We start from the raw sequence: 22913 nt of genomic DNA, 5'->3' as shown, positions 1-22913 counted from the left end.
TTTAAACGAATATCACTTGTAAATAGAACAATTGCAACTAAAAGCTTGTCTTTCTTGAGGAATAATGCTATGAAATATATGTTCGTTTTTAGCATTATCAAATATTCCCATACTTGAGCGTTGCTTGTCCTCAAGCAATATAGTCTTGAAATACTAGAATCACTTCTTTATTCTTCACACTTTGTACATCGGTGATTTCTATACGGCGGTATAAACAATGGTAATAACGATATGGTTTACAGTCCCACATGACTATAAAAATTTAGATCCATTAAGGAAATTGGATCTTTATGAAAACATTTGATCTTTTGAAAATTAAATCTAGTTTTTATCCTAGATAAGTTTTCCGGAATAACCCTTCATCGGTGTTTGCAAATTCTTTTTGTGGGTTTGGTGGGTTTCAGATTTGAAAACTTTAGCTCAAAACTTGTGGTTTTGTGTCACCCACTTGCTAACCTTGTATTAGGAAAGCAACACGTCCAGTATACTTGTTCCGAATATTACCTTTCGATAAACTACCGTCCGATTTGTAAAGGAAAGCGTTGAACAAGCAACTGTTAAGGCAATGTCCCCTGACATGCTTTTAATTATGGTCTATAACGTATCGGACGCAATTACTATCCTTTGTAGGAGCAATAGTAAAGCTCACCCTTATAATTTTCCGGTCTGGCACAAGGTCCTGTCTTTGACCATGCTATGCAACCACCGTTCTTACGGTTGACACCCGATTTGGTTCAGGTGACCTAATGAATTCCAGGTGAATTCCTAGGATTTTACGTTCAATGGTAATGAACGCATTGAAAATGGGTTTTTAGAAAACAAATCGGTTTGTATTTTTGATCAAAATATTTTCTCGTTCAAGCTCGAGTTTAGATATCATCGAATTCCATGAGTTTGTAATTCTCAATCTTTAAAGTCAATCTCTAGGATTGAGTAATATCAGTCTTAAAAGCTGATTTTTGATCTTTAAGGAGATTATCCTTTCTGGAGATCTGATTCATTAGTCTTATCCAGCTAATTTGCACGGTGCCCTCATTGTACGAGATAAATCCTTCTCATGGTTAGGATAAATCTGACCACTTGGCGACCCTGTTTTATGCTGAGGTCCGTGGATTTCCTACTGATTTTAGAGATGACTTTTCTAGATTTTTCGTCAACCTACAGCTGGTCTGGACGACAACTTCATGACCTAAATCAAGAAGCGCGTTTCTTTTTCGGAAGACTTTACTTCCTTTTAATGATGGAATTGATTCATCGTGTAGATCCATCTTTCTTACAGTAAATTGGGTAAAACAGTTAATTATCGTCCAAAACAAAAGTATTTTCAATTATTTGTACAAAAATATGTGATATATATTTTGAATAATTTGGTGAAAATTTCCCACACTTGGCTTTTATTTTCCTTTTTGTTCTCCTCTATTCCATTTTAAATGAATTCTAACATTTTGGCTTGTTTCTCAATTTATGTCCTTTCCAAGGAAACAATAATTTCGGTGTTAACACCTAGTTTTATCGTTCATAAATATGTATAAACATGATTTTGAGTTCATTTAATTGAAAATTTTGAAAAATTTTACTAGAATTGGGTAGTCAGTATATAAGACTAGGGCTGTTCTTTATTATCAGAGAGCACTAGATTCTAATACAACTACTGATTTACTAGTATTTCTAATGGTAACCAAGTGTATAAAGTAAAAAATTTTAAAATTCCGAAAGAATTTAACCTCTTCCCACACTTAAGATCTTGCAATGCCCTCATTTGCAAGAAATCAGTAACAATTTAAATTATTGAGGGTGATTAGCGTAGAAATGATTAAATTTTACCAAAGTTTCCAAACATATTTTTGTTTGTTTGCTGAATGATAAATGGTGCACATCATTTGTTCATTCCGTCTTGTTGTTATTTCACATATATTTTGCATCTTGTCGTCAAAATTAGTTGCTTTTGCTGAACTTAATGGCAGTCTTTGAAAATGCGTTGTTTTACCCTGTTGTGTACATAAGATAAACTGCAAACATATATACATATTTTTGAAGTTTGGTATATTACCCCACATTCAAAAATTATTAAAATCTAATAATAAAAGTTAGAAAATTATAAAAACTATTACAATATTAACATAAGTATTAAATGTATCAACATTACAAATAATAAAATAAATAAAACTAAGTAGACTAGGGATGATACTGATACCAGTAGGGGTTCCATGCATAACCGTATGTATTATAGAATGCTTTGGCTGGGTTATACGTAGGATACGGTGGTTGCATCTCTATAGACCAGGGAGGAAATATGGGCGATGGAGTAGGAATATAGTTTCTACATATATGTTGGCAATGAGCTATGATTTGGTTTTGATGAACTTGCCAATCTTCAAATGCTCGATGTCTAGCATTTTCATACTCTTGTGAAGCTATAAACCTTTGCATTTCTGTCATTTCATTTCTCCCTCCCACATTACCTTGCTGTTGATTTCTCTCAACCTGTGGATGTCTACCATTATATCATACTGCGGCGTTATTTCGCCTCTTCAAAACTTTAGCACCATGATATACATTTAAACCAATTGTATCGTGGGGTTCTGGTTCTTCGATTAATAATCCCCCCGACTTATATCCACATTGAGATACTCAGCAATCAAAGTAATAAATATACCACCTCCTATTATACTGTGTGGTCTCATCCCCCTAACCATAGCTGATAAATAATAACCCACACAATAAGGTATACTTACAGCGCTTTGTGGGTCTCGAATACACATGTGGTAAAACAAATCCTGTTCATTTACCTTTTCCTTATTCTTACCTCTTTGTGTAATCGAATTAGCTAAAAACCTATGAATTACTCTTAACTCTGCTCTATCTATATCCAAATAAGAGTAATTTCCCCCTTTAAATCGGTGATGGCTAGTCATTTGACTCCATACACCATGTGTATCAAAATTTTCATCAATCTTTCTACCGTTCAATATCAACCCTCTACAATCGGCAGATGCTAACTCCTCGGGCGTATATATACGTAAGGCCTGTGCCATGTCTAGTAAAGACATGTGGCGCATCGAACCTCCTAACAAAAATCTAATAAAAGATCGATCGGTTAAACTAGCTATCCGATCATTTATTTCTATACTACACAATAATTCTTCACACCATACTTTATATACAGGTCTACGCATGTTGAATAAACGTACTCAATCATTAAAAGTAGAATTACCATACCTCTGTGCAAGTAATTCCCTAATTGGCTCGGCTAATTCTACAGCTTCTAATGGTTCCCATCTTATTACCCTAGGTACTTCAACAGCTTTAGAATGAAGCGTATGAAAGCCCCTTTGGTATTTTGGATAATCTATCCAACGTCTGTCAAATCTCAAGTTCGGGTGCAAATCTTCCAAGTGCATATCTGAAAATGTCATAACTGGATGAGGTATATCTTGTTTATAATAGCTATCAACATCCTGTTGTTCCGCATTCTCAGGAGGAGCATTGCGAGCTTGGGATGAAGATTCACCCCTTTTAGTCTGCAAAACACATCAAACACAATTTTTGTGCATCCAAATATGCATTAGTGTCAGCAAAATCATCAATCAAAATAATTACAATGACATGTCCAATTTATATCAAACTTATGCTCATTTTCATATTTTTATCAAATCTACACTTTTTCAAATAAGCATATACGAAAATGTTCGCCAAGTTCATAAGCATTCAACTCAAATAACATGTCAAAATAATCATTACTAGCAATTAAACAAGTTTCAAATGGCATTATCTCTCAAAAATCAAGTTCATGAATTTTAGACTTGAAAAAGTCCACTTTAATTCTCAAAATCATATTTAGGCTCAAAGTTTGGATCATTTAACTACCTAAACATGTTACACTACTTAATTTAGCAACAATTCATGACAAAAATCGACCATAACCTGTTTATATCAAAAAGCCCCAAATTGCTCAAGAACACAAACCCTAGATTACTCAAAATTTGAAGTTTAAGGCTTCTAATCATGTTAAATAACATCAATCAAGGTTATACAAGCATAATACATAAACAATTTAAGCATAATTACACTAAAAAGCATCAAAATTGAATTGGGTATAAAATTGCTCAAGAACACTAATTTTCGGATTAAAGGGTGTTTTGGTGTAGAAATTTACCATTTTCCTTGAGTAATTCCTTGATAGCATCCTTCTCAACATGATTTTGTGAAAGATTTGATGAAAAATGGTGAAAAAATTCGATTTTGTGGTGTGTTTGTGTGTGTATTTTCGCAGTTTTTTGAGTTGTGGTGTGCAAACTAATCTGATCCAGCGTTTTTATTTTTTTCTGGATTTTTCAAGCTCCGCGACTCGCGGTGTTTGCCCTTTACAAACTCCGCGAGTCGCGGCCTCTTTTTTTTTTTTTTTTAAAGCCTTAACTTATAAAACAAATATAAAATAAATTTAAAATTTTGTTTTCCTTTGTTTTAGGATGAGGTCGTTTCGGATCGATGTCCTAGTCTGTCCCTCGACAAAATTTTAAAATTTGTCTTTTTCAAGCGATTGTTTTAAAAGCTTAGATTTTTGGGGTTTTTTTTAATGTTTTTGGCATACTTTAATTCAATAAGATTAAAAATAATGATAATAAAAGTTCTCGTCCCTCCCTCGGGTAAAGCAATTTCGGTTCAAAGACCTAGTCTTCAACTCACGACGAATTTTAAAAATCATATTTTTAACTTAACGAAATAAAGTAAATTTTTGTTTTTAAATTCACACCAAACTTAAATTTAAAATGTATAAAATTAAAAATTCATATTTTTAAAAATTAAAAATTCACACCAAACTTATATTATATTTTTGTTTTTATACATACAAACTTAAAAATATCAATTGTTCAAATATTTACAATTTTAAATATATTAATTTAAAAAGTTTACAATATTAATTTAAGATTTATATATTAATTTTAAAAACATGGTAAAAATAAAATTAAAAATCTTTTTGGTCTTTTATCCCACTTTAATCAATCAAATATTATCAAAAATATGCGCCCCTTTTTTCGGTAAAGTAATTTCGGTTCCATGACCTAATTTAACTCATGACGAATTTTTGAAATATTTTGGGTTGATTGATTAAAGATATTTATACCTTAAGAATAAACGTTAAATTTCGCAGTGATGTAATAAATTTTTGTATGAAATCAATAATTTCGGTCGCCAAACCTAATTTTATTCAATACCAATTTAATACTTTATAGCGAACAAATTAGCGTTTATTATCAAAAGGTTAAAAATAAAAATAAAAATAAAAACTGTACAGACTTACCTGTGAGATAGTATTCTTAGTTATACGATCTATCCCACTCATAAGATAGTCGGTTTAATTGATTTTCCATGGCTACATAGGCGTAACCTCGAGCATTCAGTGTTTTTTCTTCTAAACATATGAACAGTCCGTCTCTGCATAAAGTAACAAATTCGGTGTTTGAATAGGTTTGATTATTTGAACATTTACCTCCATGTGACCATTTTCCGCATTTGTGACATCTTTCAAGGTGTCGTGCTCTTCTTTTTGCTGCGGATTTTGATTTTCCTTTACCAAATTGTAACTTATTATCTTCGCATCTGGATTTTTTTCTTACTCCGTCCAATTTTTCTCTGATTACTGATACTATTTCACTCGGAAGTGTGTCATTATTACGTTTAGTGATCAAAGCGTGTAGCATTAGACCATGGTTTAGTTCACAGGAAGTCTTCATTTCGTAAAACCTAAAAAAATAAAAATTCAGAATGGGGGGAGAAGACTAGTTCTTTAGGGTCTGCTAGGGAAAGACCATTCGGGTTCCATTTTCGAGAACTACACAAAAACAGAAAATCTAACTCTAACAGAAATACATATTATCCTTTAAAAGACTTGATTCTCCCCACACTTAGTTAGCTGTGGTATCGAAATTGTGATTAACTTCGTTGTCAACTTCCATTGGAATATCTATGTAATGTTTAACTCTGCGACCATTAACTTTAAATTCAATCCCATTTGAATTTATTAATTCTACTGTTCCGTATGGGAAAACTCTTTTGACTATGAATGGTCCAGACCTTCTTGATTTCAATTTTTCAGGAAATAGCTTGAATCGTGAATTAAAAAGAAGAACTCTGTCTCCTTCTTTAAATTCTTTTGAACTTCTGATTCTTTTATCATGCCATTTCTTCGTTCTTTCTTTATAGATTAATGAATTTTCGTATGCTTCATGTCTTAATTCTTCTAATTCGTTTAGTTGACTTAACCGTAGACGTCCAGCTTCATGTAAATCAAGATTACATGTCTTCAAAGCCCAAAATGCTTTGTGTTCAATTTCTACTGGAAGATGACATGCTTTTCCATAAACGAGTCTAAAAGGTGTGGTTCCAATTGGAGTTTTGTAGGCTGTTCTAAAAGCCCAAAGTGCATCCTCCAATTTTATGGACCATTCCTTCGGATTTGATCCTACGGTTTTTTCTAGAATACGTTTTAAAGCTCGGTTGGTATTTTCAACTTGTCCACTTGTCTGTGGATGATAAGCAGTGGAGATTTTATGAGTTACTCCATATCTTTTAAGAACTTTCTCAAGTTGATTATTACAGAAATGAGTACCCCGATCACTTATTAAAGCTTTCGGTGTTCCAAACCTTGCAAAAAGACGTTTTAAAAAATTGACTACAACTCGTGCATCGTTAGTTGGGAGAGCTTGTGCTTCCGCCCATTTAGATACATAATCAATGGCTACGAGAATATAGAGATTATTATGAGATTTTGGAAATGGACCCATAAAGTCAATACCCCAAATGTCAAATACTTCACATACTTGAATGACATTTTGTGGCATTTCATCACGTTGACTTATTTTTTCGGCCCTTTGACAAGCATCATAGGATTTACAAAGAAGGTGTGCGTCTTTGTAAATTGTAGGCCAATAGAATCCAGCATCATAAACTTTTCTTGCTGTTAGTTGAGGCCCATAATGCCCTCCTGTTGGTCCTGTGTGACAATGGTTTAAGATTTTACTAGCTTCATCTCCGAATACACATCGGCGTATTATTCCATCTGGACAACTTTTAAACATATGTGGATCTTCCCAGAAATAGTGTTTTATATCACTAAAGAATTTCTTTCGTTTTTGGTACGACAATCCTTTTTCAAGGAATCCATATACTAAGTAGTTTGCATAGTCTGCAAACCATGGTATTTCATTATAATATATTTTCAATAGATATTCATCGGGAAAGTTGTCTTGTATGGCCGATTCATTTAGAACTTCTAATTCGGGATTTTCAAGACGAGAAAGATGATCGGCGGCGAGATTTTCTGCTCCTCTTTTATCTCGGATTTCAATATCGAACTCTTGTAAGAGTAAGATCCAACGGATTAATCTTGGTTTAGCATCTTGTTTCGAAAATAGGTATCTAAGAGCAGAATGGTCGGTATAGACCACCGTTTTTGCTAGAACGAGATATGAACGAAATTTGTCAAAAGCAAAGACAATAGCAAGGAGTTCTTTTTCAGTAGTTGTGTAATTCGTTTGTGCTCCTTGTAATGTCTTACTAGCATAATATATAGGTTGAAATCTTTTTTCAATCCTTTGTCCTAAAACGGCTCCCATTGCAAAATCACTTGCATCGCACATTAGTTCAAATGGTAGATTCCAATTTGGTGTTATCATGATCGGCGCATTAGTGAGTTTCTCTTTAAGAATATTAAAAGATTTGATGCATTCATCTGAAAAGATGAATGGAGCATCCTTTTCTAGGAGTTTATTCATAGGAGTGGCAATTTTAGAAAAATCTTTTATGAAACGTCGGTAAAAACCGGCATGTCCTAGAAAACTCCTAACTCCTCTAACATTGGTGGGATGTGGAAGTTTAGCAATTACATCTACTTTAGCTCTATCTACTTCAATTCCTTCCTTTGAAATTTTATGACCAAGAACGATGCCTTCTTTAACCATGAAATGGCATTTCTCCCAATTAAGAACTAGATTTGATTGTTCGCATCTAATAAGCATTCGTTCTAGATTAACTAGACATGATTCAAATGTATCACCGAAGACTGAAAAGTCATCCATGAATACTTCCATGCATTCTTCTATCATGTCGTGAAAAATCGCCATCATGCACCTTTGAAAGGTTGCAGGGGCGTTGCAAAGTCCAAATGGCATGCATTTGTAAGCAAAAGTACCATAAGGGCAAGTGAACGTGGTTTTCTCTTGATCTTCGGGTGCTATTAGAATTTGAAAATATCCGGAAAAACCATCAAGAAAATAATAGTAACTGTTTCCAGCTAATCTTTCCAACATTTGATCAATGAAAGGTAAGGGAAAGTGATCTTTTCGGGTGGCGTCATTTAATTTTCTATAATCAATACATACACGCCATCCTGTTACAGTCCTAGTAGGAATAAGCTCATTTTTCTCATTTGTAATAACAGTCATGCCACCCTTCTTAGGCACGCATTGAACTGGGCTTACCCATGGACTATCAGAAATTGGATAAATTAAACCTGCATCTAGCAGTTTAATAATTTCTTTCTTAACAACATCTTGCATATTAGGATTTAGTCTTCGTTGGCGTTGCACATACGTTTTATGACCTTCTTCCATAAGGATTTTATGTGTGCAATACGAAGGACTTATTCCTTTGATATCATGAATCTTCCATGCAATAGCTGGTTTATGAGCTTTCAACACAGAAATGAGTTGTGATTTTTCATTTTCAGTAAGAGAAGACGATATTATTACAGGTAATTCAGATTCACCATGTAAATAAGCGTATTCCAAATGGTTTGGAAGTGGCTTTAACTCTAATGTCGGAGGTTCTTCTACCGATGATTTATATCGATATCTGTCTTCTTCTTTTACCATTTGAATTTCTTCTGTTGTTGGTTCATATCCATTTTCTATTAGTGTAGCTAACATTTCAGTTTCATCAATTGGTTCAGTACTTTCTCCTAAAGAACATTCTCCTGTTCCTTGTAATTCTGGAAATTCTTCTAACAATTCTGCATGTGATTCTATAGTTTGAATATAATAGCATGTATCATCTGCAGATTACGGTTGTTGCATTGCTCTATCAACTAAAAAGGTAACACTCTCGTCCTCTATACTTAGGGTCAATTTTTTACCAAACACATCTATCATTGCTTTAGCCGTGTTTAAGAATGGTCTTCCTAATATGAGAGGAACTTGAGAATCTTCTTCCATGTCCAGAACAACAAAATCTACTGGAAATACTAAAGTACTAACTTTAACTAGCATGTTTTCCATTATCCCTCTAGGATATTTTATTGATCTATCGGCTAGTTGTATGCTTATTCTGCCAATGCTTTATACTAGCACCTAAGTTTGCCAATGATTCTATTGAACTAAGACTACCCAGAAAACATGGAATTGTGAAACTTCCTGGATCAGATAGTTTTTCTGGTATCTTATTCAACAGCACTGCTGAACAATTAGCATTCATAGTAACAGCCGAGAGTTCTTCCATTTTCTTTCTATTTGTGATTAGATCTTTCAAGAATTTAGCATATCTAGGCATTCCTGAAATCACTTCAATGAAAGGAAGATTTACATTTATCTGTTTAAACATATCCAAGAATTTGGATTGCTCGGCTTCAAGTTTCTCTTTTTTCAATTTACTTAGGTAAGGAAGTGGTGGTTGGTATGGTTTAACATAAGGTTTATCCTTAACTGTGTTATCTTCATTAACCTTTTCAACTACCAGTTCTTTTTCCTTATCTTGATCAGGTTGTGGTTCTTGTGGAGTAGGAATAGCTTCATCAGAAGTTACAGGTATTTCAGGTGGTTTAAGTGTTGTACCACTTCTTGTGGTAATGGCTTTAGCTGTTTCATTCCGGGGGTTAGCATTTGTATCACTAGGTAAACTTCCCAGTTTTCTTTCACCTATTAACCTTGCTAGGTTACTTACTTCTTGTTCCAAATTTTGAATAGAAGCTTGTTGATTTCTAAATGCTTGAGCATTTTGTTCATTGGTTTGTTTTTGAGATGTGAAAAACTGCGTTTGAGTTTCAACTAGCTTTGTCATCATATCTTCTAAATTCGGCTTTTTATCATCGGTTTGTGGTGGTTTGTTTTGAAAATTAGGTCTTTGCTGATTGTAAGTATTATTGGATACTTGTTGATTGCTAGGACCTTGTTGGTTGTTGTATGGAACATTTCGATTATAATTCTGGTTTTGATTGTAAATTGGTCTTGGTGGTTGATAATTATTCTGATAATTATTTCCAGGGCTTTGGTTTATATATGAAATATTCTCTCTTTGTTCCATTGTTAGTTCAATACTGAGACAATCTTTTGTCAAATGTGGTCCTTCACACTGCTCACAACTAATTCGTATTGAGTGAATATCTTTAGTCATCTTTTCCATTCGTCTCTCGACAGCATCTATCTTTGCGGAAATGGAATCTAAGTCATGGCTAGAATCGGCTCTAGCTGCTTTGGATGATCTAACGATATCTTTTTCTTGGTGCCACTCATGTGAGTGGGAAGCAGTGTTATCAATAATTTTATAAGCATCAGTTTCGGTTTTCTTCATAATAGAACCACCGGATGCTATATCGATGTCTTTCCTTGTAGTGATGTCGCATCCTTGGTAGAATATTTGTACTATTTGACAGGTGTCTAAACCATGTTACGGACATCCTCTTAATAACTTTCCAAATCTTGTCCACGCCTCATATAGAGTTTCATTTGGCTTCTGTGTGAATGTAACAATTTCTCCTTGAAGTCTTACGGCTTTAGATGCTGGAAAGAATTGTTTAAGAAATTTTTCAACTAAAACATCCCATGTATCAATCGCCCCTTCAGGTAATGATTCCAACCAATCTTTGGCTTCTCCCTTTAAAGTCCAGGGAAATAACATGAGATATATCTGTTCATCCTCAACTTCTCTTATTTTAAATAGTGTGCAGATCCTATTAAAGATACGAAGATGTTCATTTGGATCTTCCTTCGGCGCACCACTAAATTGGCATTGATTAGCCACCATGTGTAGAATTTGTCCTTTGATTTCATAATCTGGCGCATTAATGTCAGGATGAGTAATTGCGTGACCTTGGCCAGTGCATTTAGCTCTCATTCGGTCTTCCATACTTAAAGGTTCCGTTACTTCCATAATTGAATTTGTTGAATCTGAATCACTAGAGGATTCTGATTTAATGGTTCGTTCCTCAACAATCACTGTTTGAATGATTGGTGGTTCCGGAGGAAAGATTAATGGTTCAGGATCTACGAATTGTCCCTGAATATTCTCCGGATTCTCAATTGTGAGGTCGGGTTCAAAAAATGGATTATCGGAAATTTGAATTGGAGTACTTGGTTGACTGGATGACGATTCTAAAGAAAAATTAACGACGGTAATATTTGCTAGATGTCTTGATCTAGTTACAGGTGGTGAACGTACAAAAGGTGGTGAACGTCTTGCTCGGTGCATTCACTGAATATCCTATTAGTTTTTAAAAGGAAAGAAAAATTATATAAGTTATCCAATTAATAGACTTTTCTGATTTTGCCCACGTTTCGAATAGCCAAAAGATGCAGCAGAGGGGCAGGATGTGACGACCCGAAAATTTCCGACCAAATTTAAACTTAACCTTTATATGTTTCCGACACGATAAGCAGAATTTGTAATGTTGAATCTCAAAAAGTTTGGAACTACATTCATGTAATCAATTATCCTTTGACCGTGTTCGACGATTCACGAACAATTATGTGTATATAGATATGTATATATAATATATAATATTAACTGAAAACATTAACAAAGTATTAGATATATGATACTTTACATGAACGTATTTGTTTCGATATATTTATTGACAGAATTAAGAGATAATATCAAATGATTGAATTATCAGATACATTATGATATGATTATGGGCCTATGTTATGAGGTCCACTGTGATTTAAGAAATCTATTCTTTTTGACCACTCATTACTTAACTAGTATGATAAAATAACGATATTTATATTTTATTTTATCAAATATATATAACGATTTAAATTAATATTATATATATTTATACGCGTATTATACGTACATAGTTTTATACTTTTACTATACTTTAACTTTACCTTTACTTTACTTTTACTTTACTTTAACTTTAATAATTAATACTTTAATAATTCACTTTAATAATTCATACTTTAATAATTCACTTTAATAATTCATACTTTAATAATTCACTTTAATAATTCATACTTTAATAATTCACTTTAATAATTCACTTTAATAATTCATACTTTAATAATTCACTTTAATAATTTATACTTTAATAATTCATACTTTAATAATTCACTTTAATAATTCATACTTTAATAATTCATACTTTAATAATTCACTTTAATAATTCAAAAATCTATTATAAATAGAATTCAATAGGTTTTATTATTTCATAGAAACTTGAAAATATATTTCTCTAAACTCTCTCAATCGAATTACACATATATATTTTCTTTGTATTATTTCAAGATATTATTAGTATACATAAAATACTACGACGGAGTTATATTCACACGATTTTAAAATAAGTTTTCAAACGGGATAGAGCTAAGGAAATTATGGGTTATAGCTATGGAGGTTATGGGTATTGATCGAGGGTATTGCTCGTGAGGTCAACCTAACGTTTATCATTTTCGTTTCATCTACGTACTTTCCTGCAATATTGAATCTCAATATTGATACGTGAGCACTCATAACTTAACTTTTATATTTCAATAGTGTATCCCTGACTAGTGCTCAAGTATATAGGATTATGCATGCTTGTACATTCGATATTGTCCTTAGATAGGTTTGTTGAATCCTGAATTAGATACATATGCTACTGAGATAGGGTATATGATATGCATGTCATTGGAAAGCTAGCGAAAAATTAAGAACTTTTCATTTAGATATCGAATGGTTTCGATGAACGGATTAGAAGTTATAGTCAACTGAATTTTAGTATTATTGTTAAAATGATTATTATTACTATCATCGTTATTATTTTAATAGAAATATCATTGTTATTATAAAATATCATTATTACTATTATGTTAGTATTATCATTTTATCATAATAACATTTTTAGTAAATATAAATATTGTTATTTTTTTATAGAATAATAATAATTATTATTACAAAATAATACAACTTTTACTTATTATTATTATGATCAATATTATTTTATCAAATAAATAGGGGATACAAAGATATTTTTAACCACGCGTAATATAATTACATTAATAATACTTACCACTATAGTTTTACGATATTAAGTGAACTTTATAAATTTTACTACTTAAGATATATAAAAGTATATTTTATCATATATAAACGTTAATATAAATTTTTATTAATAAATGACTTTTATTATTATAAAATCTAATAAATATATTTAAATATATAAAATGACTATAGTTAAGTTATATAATAAACACGTATAAATTTTAGAAGTCATTTTGGGTTAAGTTGGCTTTTGTTGACTTTTGCATATTAGTCTCGAGCATTAGGATTGTGGTACACTATGACTTGACCAAAAATTGTTAGACAAATATTGACCAACATATAAATATATATAATTAATATAGGTTCGTGAATCCGAGGCCAACCTTGCACTTGTTAAATGACGTTATATGTATTTTTACTACGAAATACAGTATGGTGAGTTTCATTACTCCCTTTTTATATATATTTTTGGGCTGAGAATACATGCGCTATTTTATAAATGTTTTACGAAATAGGCACAAGTACTAAAACTAATTCTATGTGGGTTTAAACCAGAAATATACCCTTAGCTTGGTAACATTAAACTACTTGTCTATGTACGGTAGGCGCGAATCCTAAAGATAGATCTATTGGGCCTGACAAACCCCATCCTGACTATGGGATGCTTTAGTACTTCGAGGTTATTTTAAACACACCTGATCTGGTGTACTTCAGAGGGTAAAACATGAACGTTAAGGCTTGTTACTGGGTGCCTACAACTTATAGAATACTTTTATACACTCGCGAGTGTACGGATATTTATAGAAACTGAAATCTTATGGTCTATTACTATTACGGAAATGATTGATTATGATAAACTAATGAACTCACCAACCTTTTGGTTGACACTTTAAAGCATGTTTATTCTCAGGTATTAAATAAATCTTCCGCTGTGCATTAGCTCATTTTAAGGATATTACTTGGTGTCATTCATGACATACTTTGAAAGACGTTGCATTCGAGTCGTTGAGTTCATCAAGATTAATATTAAGTCAATTATAGTTGGATGTAATATGAAATGGTATGCATGCCGTCAATTTTTGATGTAAAGAAAGTTTGTCTTTTAAAAACGAATGCAATGTTTGTAAAACGTATCATATAGAGGTCAAATACCTCGCGATGTAATCAACTATTGTGAATCGTTTATAATGTATATGAACGGATCCTTTCAGTTGGTATCAGAGCGGTGGTCTTAGCGAACCAGGTCTTGTATTAGCGTGTCTAACTGATAGTTGTTAAGATGCATCAGTGAGTCTGGACTTCGACCGTGTCTGCATGTCAAAAGTTTTGCTTATCATTTTTAGTCTGAAATCATCTACTTACCACTCTTAGGAAATTACCTGCTTATCATTCTTAAGTCTAGACGCGTTTTCCTACATTTATTGCATAATACTGTATAGACGAATTCTTATCTTAGCATATCTGTTACTGTGAACTTTGACTGACATCTTTCAAAGATTCCTCCGTAATTTATGGGATTTTGGTATTATATATACATATATAAATTATGTATTGAAGAATACCAAATCTAAATTCTACAATCTATTTCATACAAAAAAAATTCTTTCCCTGATCATACAAGATGGATCCCTCAACCAGTTTGAGTTCCTCGGATTCCGACAACTATGCCGATATGGATTTCCACATGAGCTCCGAAAGCAGCGTGACCGGAATGGATCAACTAATTAGCCATCATCTATTCTGGATGAATTGGGGATGGGTTCGTAATCTACTTAACCATTGGAGACAAGAAGAGGGTGATCCCTTTCATCCACCACATTGCCCTCTTGGCAATGAACCTGAAGCACTTACTGGCGAACCTGTCCGAAACACCATTTTCTCTCTCATTTCCAGAGTATCTCGTCATGATTATATACTACACCAAATTCTAGATCTTATTTATCCGCTCGTCCGAACCGACAATCACCCCGGTGTAATAGAAGTAAACGAGCTTCGCGCTCGGGTAGTGGCTTTGGAGAATATGGTGCAAAGGTTACAAACACCAGCAGCAGCACCAGCAGCATAACCAGTACCACCATCAACAACATCAACAGTACCATTACCACCACCAATAACAACCGCATCGCAAACCTCAACTTCACAATCTGTCCCACGAGCATCGACGTCATACGCCATGTAGATACCAAGGAATACCACAACGATTAAGTATTGATTCATAACTTCATTGGGGAAACATTCTACGGCGATTATGTAATTTCTAAAGTTTAGAAATTATCTATCCTAGCCTTAACCATAAATCAAATGAGTTTAATTTAATATTAACTCATTAAATCTATATTACATCTGAAGAAATATACACATATATATTTCCATAAAGACTGTAATAAAATTCTTTTGTACAAAATATTAATTGTGAATTTTTTTTTAACGGGTAGGTAATACCCGAGAGATATATAAATTCACAATTAATATGTTACATTCTTCGAATCTGATTCAGCAAGTCATCCATTATACTCCCTACTTTCACAACAATATACATTCTTTTATAGAAATCAAAACAACCATACTCATTCAAAATCTAATTACATATTCTGATTTTAAAATCTCAGAATTCGATTCAAGATATAACCAAAATCATCACTCTTAGATTCCTACATCTTTCAAAACTATACTTTGACTTCAAAACTGTCCTAGAACCTCATTTCTATTCATGGAACTCACAAAAATATTTGTATCATTCAAAATCTTAGAACATCATATGTATATTAACAATTACAATATGTTCAAACACTTCGAAATTTTTAAAGACATGCGAGATGATTATCCAACCACACATTACCCACTGTCATGCACCTGAAAAGCTCTCGAAACCAAAGTTATAGTTTAACATGTATCCATGTCAGATCCTTTAATATTTATTACCAAATATAATTTTTCAATCTCTTTCCAAAATAGACAGTTTTGTCACAGCTCCAGCAAATCACCTTCATTTGTTTATACGAATAAACCCTTCATCATGGTTACCGGGGAACCTTTCATATCTCGTCACATTAGCAGTAAACTTATCAAAAACTTCATTAACCTTCGACTTAAGCCTCTCCGAAAATCCACTATACTTATTCATTAAAACCCCATCATGTACTCACCTACATCCTGTAACAATAATTGTCACACCAACTACTGGGAATTAGCAATCAGTATTTTGAATTTCGCGACAATTTTACGTTAAAAGTTATATGTATACATATAACGTCTATCTCCTAGACTTACATACTTCGAATGTGAATTTTCTGAAAAACATCCCAAACTATGAACTAGTTCTCTGAAATTGGAAAAATGCTGATGAAGCAGCAAAAACTGTAAACGACTTTAACAGTCAAAAGTTTGATGATAAAGAATAGTATGGTAGTAAAGCTGAGAAAAAGAGAAGGTTTGAAACTGGAAAATGGATTGAGCAGACCATGAAGGAGGCTGTGGACAAATCACAAAGACTAAACCTGCTTTTAAAGGATCCAAATGTTTCAGTGTCTACTGAAATCGTTAGCAAACACCTTACTTCTTATTCTAAACCTTCACAGACAAATCTTCTTCATCATCCATCTATGTTAAGAATTCTAAGATATTATCGTATCTTTTATTATAAATATCTTCGATATTCCTGAAGATATTTTCACGACTATTCTTATCCGAAATCTTTTATCTCTTCGCAATATCTACGTTACAACATAAAAAGAAACTGTGTTAGTTTCTAAATTCTGAAGAAAAAAAAAATTCGAATTTAAAATAGGAATGTTTTTAAAGCAGTGTTGGGAACTGAAACATGAGTTAGTATAATATAATGACACTTGATCAACGTGATTATATTACAGTAAGTCATGCTGAGTTTCTAATGGAACGTGATGATTCATAGAACATACCGTCATCATGTACTATTTACACAACTCTTACATTCTACCCAATTTCCAAACATATTAAGAACATATCATCTTGATAGCTCTATATTTTCAGATATTCTGGTAAGTTGCCAAATTAAGATCGTACCATTACGATTTTCTTCTTGGAACATTAACTATGTTCATCCAAAAATTCATATCTACGAATTCTGGACCATTATCCGCTTGACTTAAGGCTGGGAAGAGAAAATGAAAGCATGAAGCTCCGAAATATAATGGAGAATATAAAGCCCAATAACAACCTCGAAATTACAAACCGTGTATATCAATGCGTATAGCAATATAAAGACACGGGAGAATGAAAAACACAATAACCCCAAGGTAATGGTAGAAGAAAATAACTTCCTCCGGTGGTAGATGAAAAAGAAGAATGACAGATATGAAAGTTAAGAGTATATCAAGAATCAATACTGGATGAAGCATATTAACGAATGCTTTAAAGTATGAATTGGGGAGAAAGACTAGAAGGTGTGAGCTGTGGAAATAAAGAAACGAAGGGGGTGGATTTATAGTAAAATATCAGACAGAGGAATCGAGACAGATTATCGCATTTAATCAAAGAAGGTCATGATTTTCTTAATCGCCGAAGAACCAAATCTTATTGCAAAGATTTTCTTTAAATCCAATGAATTCTGGAAATCAATCATAACTACGTCATCAGTTAAAATAAATATACGTTTACTCATTTCACTCTCTTGCGATAGCTTCACTTATACTCTTCGCGTAATCAAATTGTTTTATCTATATTACTCAATGATGATAAAACTCTATTTATCAACTCATATTCGTCATGAAAACATTTTTATAGTTAGCCATGACGACCTCGATCAAATTTCGGGACGAAATTTCTTTAACGGGTAGGTACTGTGACGACCCGAAAATTTCCGACCAAATTTAAACTTAACCTTTATATGTTTCCGACACGATAAGCAGAATTTGTAATGTTGAATCTCAAAAAGTTTGGAACTACATTCATGTAATCAATTATCCTTTGACCGTGTTCGACGATTCACGAACAATTATGTGTATATAGATATGTATATATAATATATAATATTAACTGAAAACATTAACAAAGTATTAGATATATGATACTTTACATGAACGTATTTGTTTCGATATATTTATTGACAGAATTAAGAGATAATATCAAACGATTGAATTATCAGATACATTATGATATGATTACGGGCCTATGTTATGAGGTCCACTGTGATTTAAAAAATCTATTCTTTTTGACCACTCATTACTTAACTAGTATGATAAAATAACGATATTTATATTTTATTTTATCAAATATATATAACGATTTAAATTAATATTATATATATTTATACGCGTATTATACGTACATAGTTTTATACTTTTACTATACTTTAACTTTACCTTTACTTTACTTTTACTTTACTTTAACTTTAATAATTAATACTTTAATAATTCACTTTAATAATTCATACTTTAATAATTCACTTTAATAATTCATACTTTAATAATTCACTTTAATAATTCACTTTAATAATTCATACTTTAATAATTCACTTTAATAATTCATACTTTAATAATTCACTTTAATAATTCACTTTAATAATTCATACTTTAATAATTCACTTTAATAATTCATACTTTAATAATTCACTTTAATAATTCATACTTTAATAATTCACTTTATAATTCATACTTTAATAATTCACTTTAATAATTCATACTTTAATAATTCACTTTAATAATTCAAAAATCTATTATAAATAGAATTCAATAGGTTTTATTATTTCATAGAAACTTGAAAATATATTTCTCTAAACTCTCTCAATCGAATTACACATATATATTTTCTTTGTATTATTTCAAGATATTATTAGTATACATAAAATACTACGACGAAGTTATATTCAGATGATTTTAAAATAAGTTTTCAAACGGGATAGAGCTAAGAAAATTATGGGTTATAGCTATGGAGGTTATGGGTATTGATCGAGGGTATTGCTCGTGAGGTCAACCTAACGTTTATCATTTTCGTTTCGTCTACGTACTTTCCTGCAATATTGAATCTCAATATTGATACGTGAGCACTCATAACTTAACTTTTATATTTCAATAGTGTATCCCTGACTAGTGTTCGAGTATATAGGATTATGCATGCTTGTACATTCGATATTGTCCTTAGATAGGTTTGTTGAATCCTGAATTAGATACATATGCTACTGAGATAGGGTATATGATATGCATGTCATTGGAAAGCTAGCGAAAAATTAAGAACTTTTCATTTAGATATCGAATGGTTTCGATGAACGGATTAGAAATTATAGTCAACTGAATTTTAGTATTATTGTTAAAATGATTATTATTACTATCATCGTTATTATTTTAATAGAAATATCATTGTTATTATAAAATATCATTATTACTATTATGTTAGTATTATCATTTTATCATAATAACATTTTTAGTAAATATAAATATTGTTATTTTTTTATAGAATAATAATAATTATTATTACAAAATAATACAACTTTTACTTATTATTATTATGATCAATATTATTTTATCAAATAAATAGGGGATACAAAGACATTTTTCACCACGCGTAATATAATTACATTAATAATACTTACCACTATAGTTTTACGATATTAAGTGAACTTTATAAATTTTACTACTTAAGATATATAAAAGTATATTTTATCATATATAAACGTTAATATAAATTTTTATTAATAAATGACTTTTATTATTATAAAATCTAATAAATATATTTAAATATATAAAATGACTATAGTTAAGTTATATAATAAACACGTATAAATTTTAGAAGTCATTTTGGGTTAAGTTGGCTTTGTTGACTTTTGCATATTAGTCTCGAGCATTAGGATTGTGGTACACTATGACTTGACCAAAAATTGTTAAACAAATATTGACCAACATATAAATATATATAATTAATATAGGTTCGTGAATCCGAGGCCAACCTTGCACTTGTTAAATGACGTTATATGTATTTTTACTACGAAATACAGTATGGTGAGTTTCATTACTCCCTTTTTATATATATTTTTGGGCTAAGAATACATGCGCTGATTTATAAATGTTTTACGAAATAGGCACAAGTACTAAAACTAATTCTATGTGGGTTTAAACCAGAAATATACCCTTAGCTTGGTAACATTAAACTACTTGTCTATGTACGGTAGGTGCGAATCCTAAAGATAGATCTATTGGACCTGACAAACCCCATCCTGACTATGGGATGCTTTAGTACTTCGAGGTTATTTTAAACACACCTGATCTTGTGTACTTCAGAGGGTAAAACATGAACGTTAAGGCTTGTTACTGGGTGCCTACAACTTATAGAATACTTTTATACACTCGCGAGTGTACGGATATTTATAGAAACTGAAATCTTGTGGTCTATTACTATTACGGAAATGATTGATTATGATAAACTAATGAACTCACCAACCTTTTGGTTGACACTTTAAAGCATGTTTATTCTCAGGTATTAAAGAAATCTTCCGCTGTGCATTAGCTCATTTTAAGGATATTACTTGGTGTCATTCATGAAATACTTTGAAAGACGTTGCATTCGAGTCGTTGAGTTCATCAAGATTAATATTAAGTCAATTATAGTTGGATGTAATATGAAATGGTATGCATGCCGTCAATTTTTTATGTAAAGAAAGTTTGTCTTTTAAAAACGAATGCAATGTTTGTAAAACGTATCATATAGAGGTCAAATACCTCGCGATGTAATCAACTATTGTGAATCGTTTATAATGTATATGAACGGATCCTTTCACAGGATTCGTTTGGTCTCAATATAATTGAGGACTGTTTGGCTCCAATAACCCGGTTCACGTACAAATCCAACTATTACTACGAACCAGAAAATTTTGATGTCTATCAATTTAACCACTTAAAATAAATTTTCGTAATTTTAAGAAGTTTAGATAAGAAGTAGAATAAAAATCTATGTCCTAAAACTAGAATAGCGAGAAATAAGAAAGAAAAAGAGCGCGTTGAAAAAGAAAAGGGTTGAAAAATAAAAGGCGTCGAAAAATAAGAAATAAAAAAAAAGACTTATAAAACTTAAAAACACTCGACTAACCCAACCTTATTACTATCACTAACTTAAAATTATAATCGCAAATTGAGATTACTAATTGGAGTGATAATTGATACATAGGTAAAAGGCGTCGAAAAATATTAAAGCTTACAAGTAAAACTATATCCCAAATGGCAATAACTTAAAAAGGTACTAAAACTTAAAAAGGCGTCGCAAAATTCTAAAGCACCTAAATCTTAGTCTAAAGAAAAAGCACTTAAGAGATTTTACGGCAAAGCCTAAAAATCTAGAAATAAAAATAACTATGGCAAAAACTAAGTTTAAAACTAAATACGAGCGAAAAATATAAATATTATGCTAAAACAAATAAAAAGGGACAAAATATAAAAATATATTAAAAGTTGTAAAAAATTACAATTTTTATAAAAATATTATTTTTATATTATTTATTTTATAAAACTATTAATTTTATAAACTAATTAAAACTAAATAAAACAAATTAAATAAATAAACTAAACTAATTAATAAATAAATAAAACCTATTTAGGGTTTTTAATTAAATAATAATAATAATTACACCGTAATTAATGCGATATTAGGGTTCTGTGTACCCGTGTCAGAGTGTCTCCGCGAGTCGCGGTTCTCGAAGCTGGAAAACTCCGCGAGTCGCGGGATTTCAAATTTCAGATCAGGTTGTTTCGTTTGACAGGTTCAACGTAATTAGATATATATATATTTTTTTATGTTTTAAATAAACATAAAATATTTAAATAAGACTTATATTTTTATAAAATAAAAATAAAGAAACTTTATAAAACTTAAATATTTAACAAACTCTTAAAAATATTTATATTTTTGTTTTTCTTTTTATATTTTTGAATATTTAAAACGTATTTTTAAAAAAACGTATTTTTATAAAAGTAAACTAAAAATAAAAATCCTTTTTTTTATATTTAGCGTTGCGCTTCCGGTTTTTAAGCTAGATTTTCCCCGGCAGCGGCGCCAAAAATACTTGATGTCAAAGCTAAGGGGTATAAAATACTATTAAATTTTACAAGGAAATACTATTAAATACGATACAATTTTACACAAGATATTTATTTATTTATAGAATGGATATACTTAAACCTTGCTACAACACTTATAGGCAGTGTACCTAATCGTACAGTAGTGTAGTTTTTAGTAAGTCCGGTTCGTTCAACAGGGAAAAAAAATCTTTAAACAAAGCTTAACGCTATATTAGTTTAATTTATAAAAATACAAATATATATAAGTAATATTATTATTATAAAGGGGGGTTTTTACCGTTTAATGCCCGGTTTGTCGATTTTTAAAACTTTAGTCGCAGTTAAAACAAAATGTAAAATATTAAATAAATAAAAGACTTAATTTTAAGCGTAAAATAAATAACGATAATGAAATTTTGATAAATAAAAGTGCGATAATTAAAAAGTACGATAATTAAAAGTGCAATTAAATACAATAACAATAAATAAAAGTGCGATAATTAGAAGTGCAATTAAATATAAAATAAAGGAAATTAAATATGAAATAAAAGAATTATGCTTATTTAAACTTCCGTAATCATGATGTTTGACGTGTTGATTTTAGTTTTATGCCCATGGGTTAATTGTCCTTTGTCCTGGATTATTTAATATGTCCGTCTG

The sequence above is a fragment of the Rutidosis leptorrhynchoides genome, chromosome 5, assembly GCF_046630445.1.
Source record: "Rutidosis leptorrhynchoides isolate AG116_Rl617_1_P2 chromosome 5, CSIRO_AGI_Rlap_v1, whole genome shotgun sequence".
Classification (NCBI taxonomy): Eukaryota; Viridiplantae; Streptophyta; class Magnoliopsida; order Asterales; family Asteraceae; genus Rutidosis; species Rutidosis leptorrhynchoides.
Note: the sequence above shows the minus strand (reverse complement) of the source record.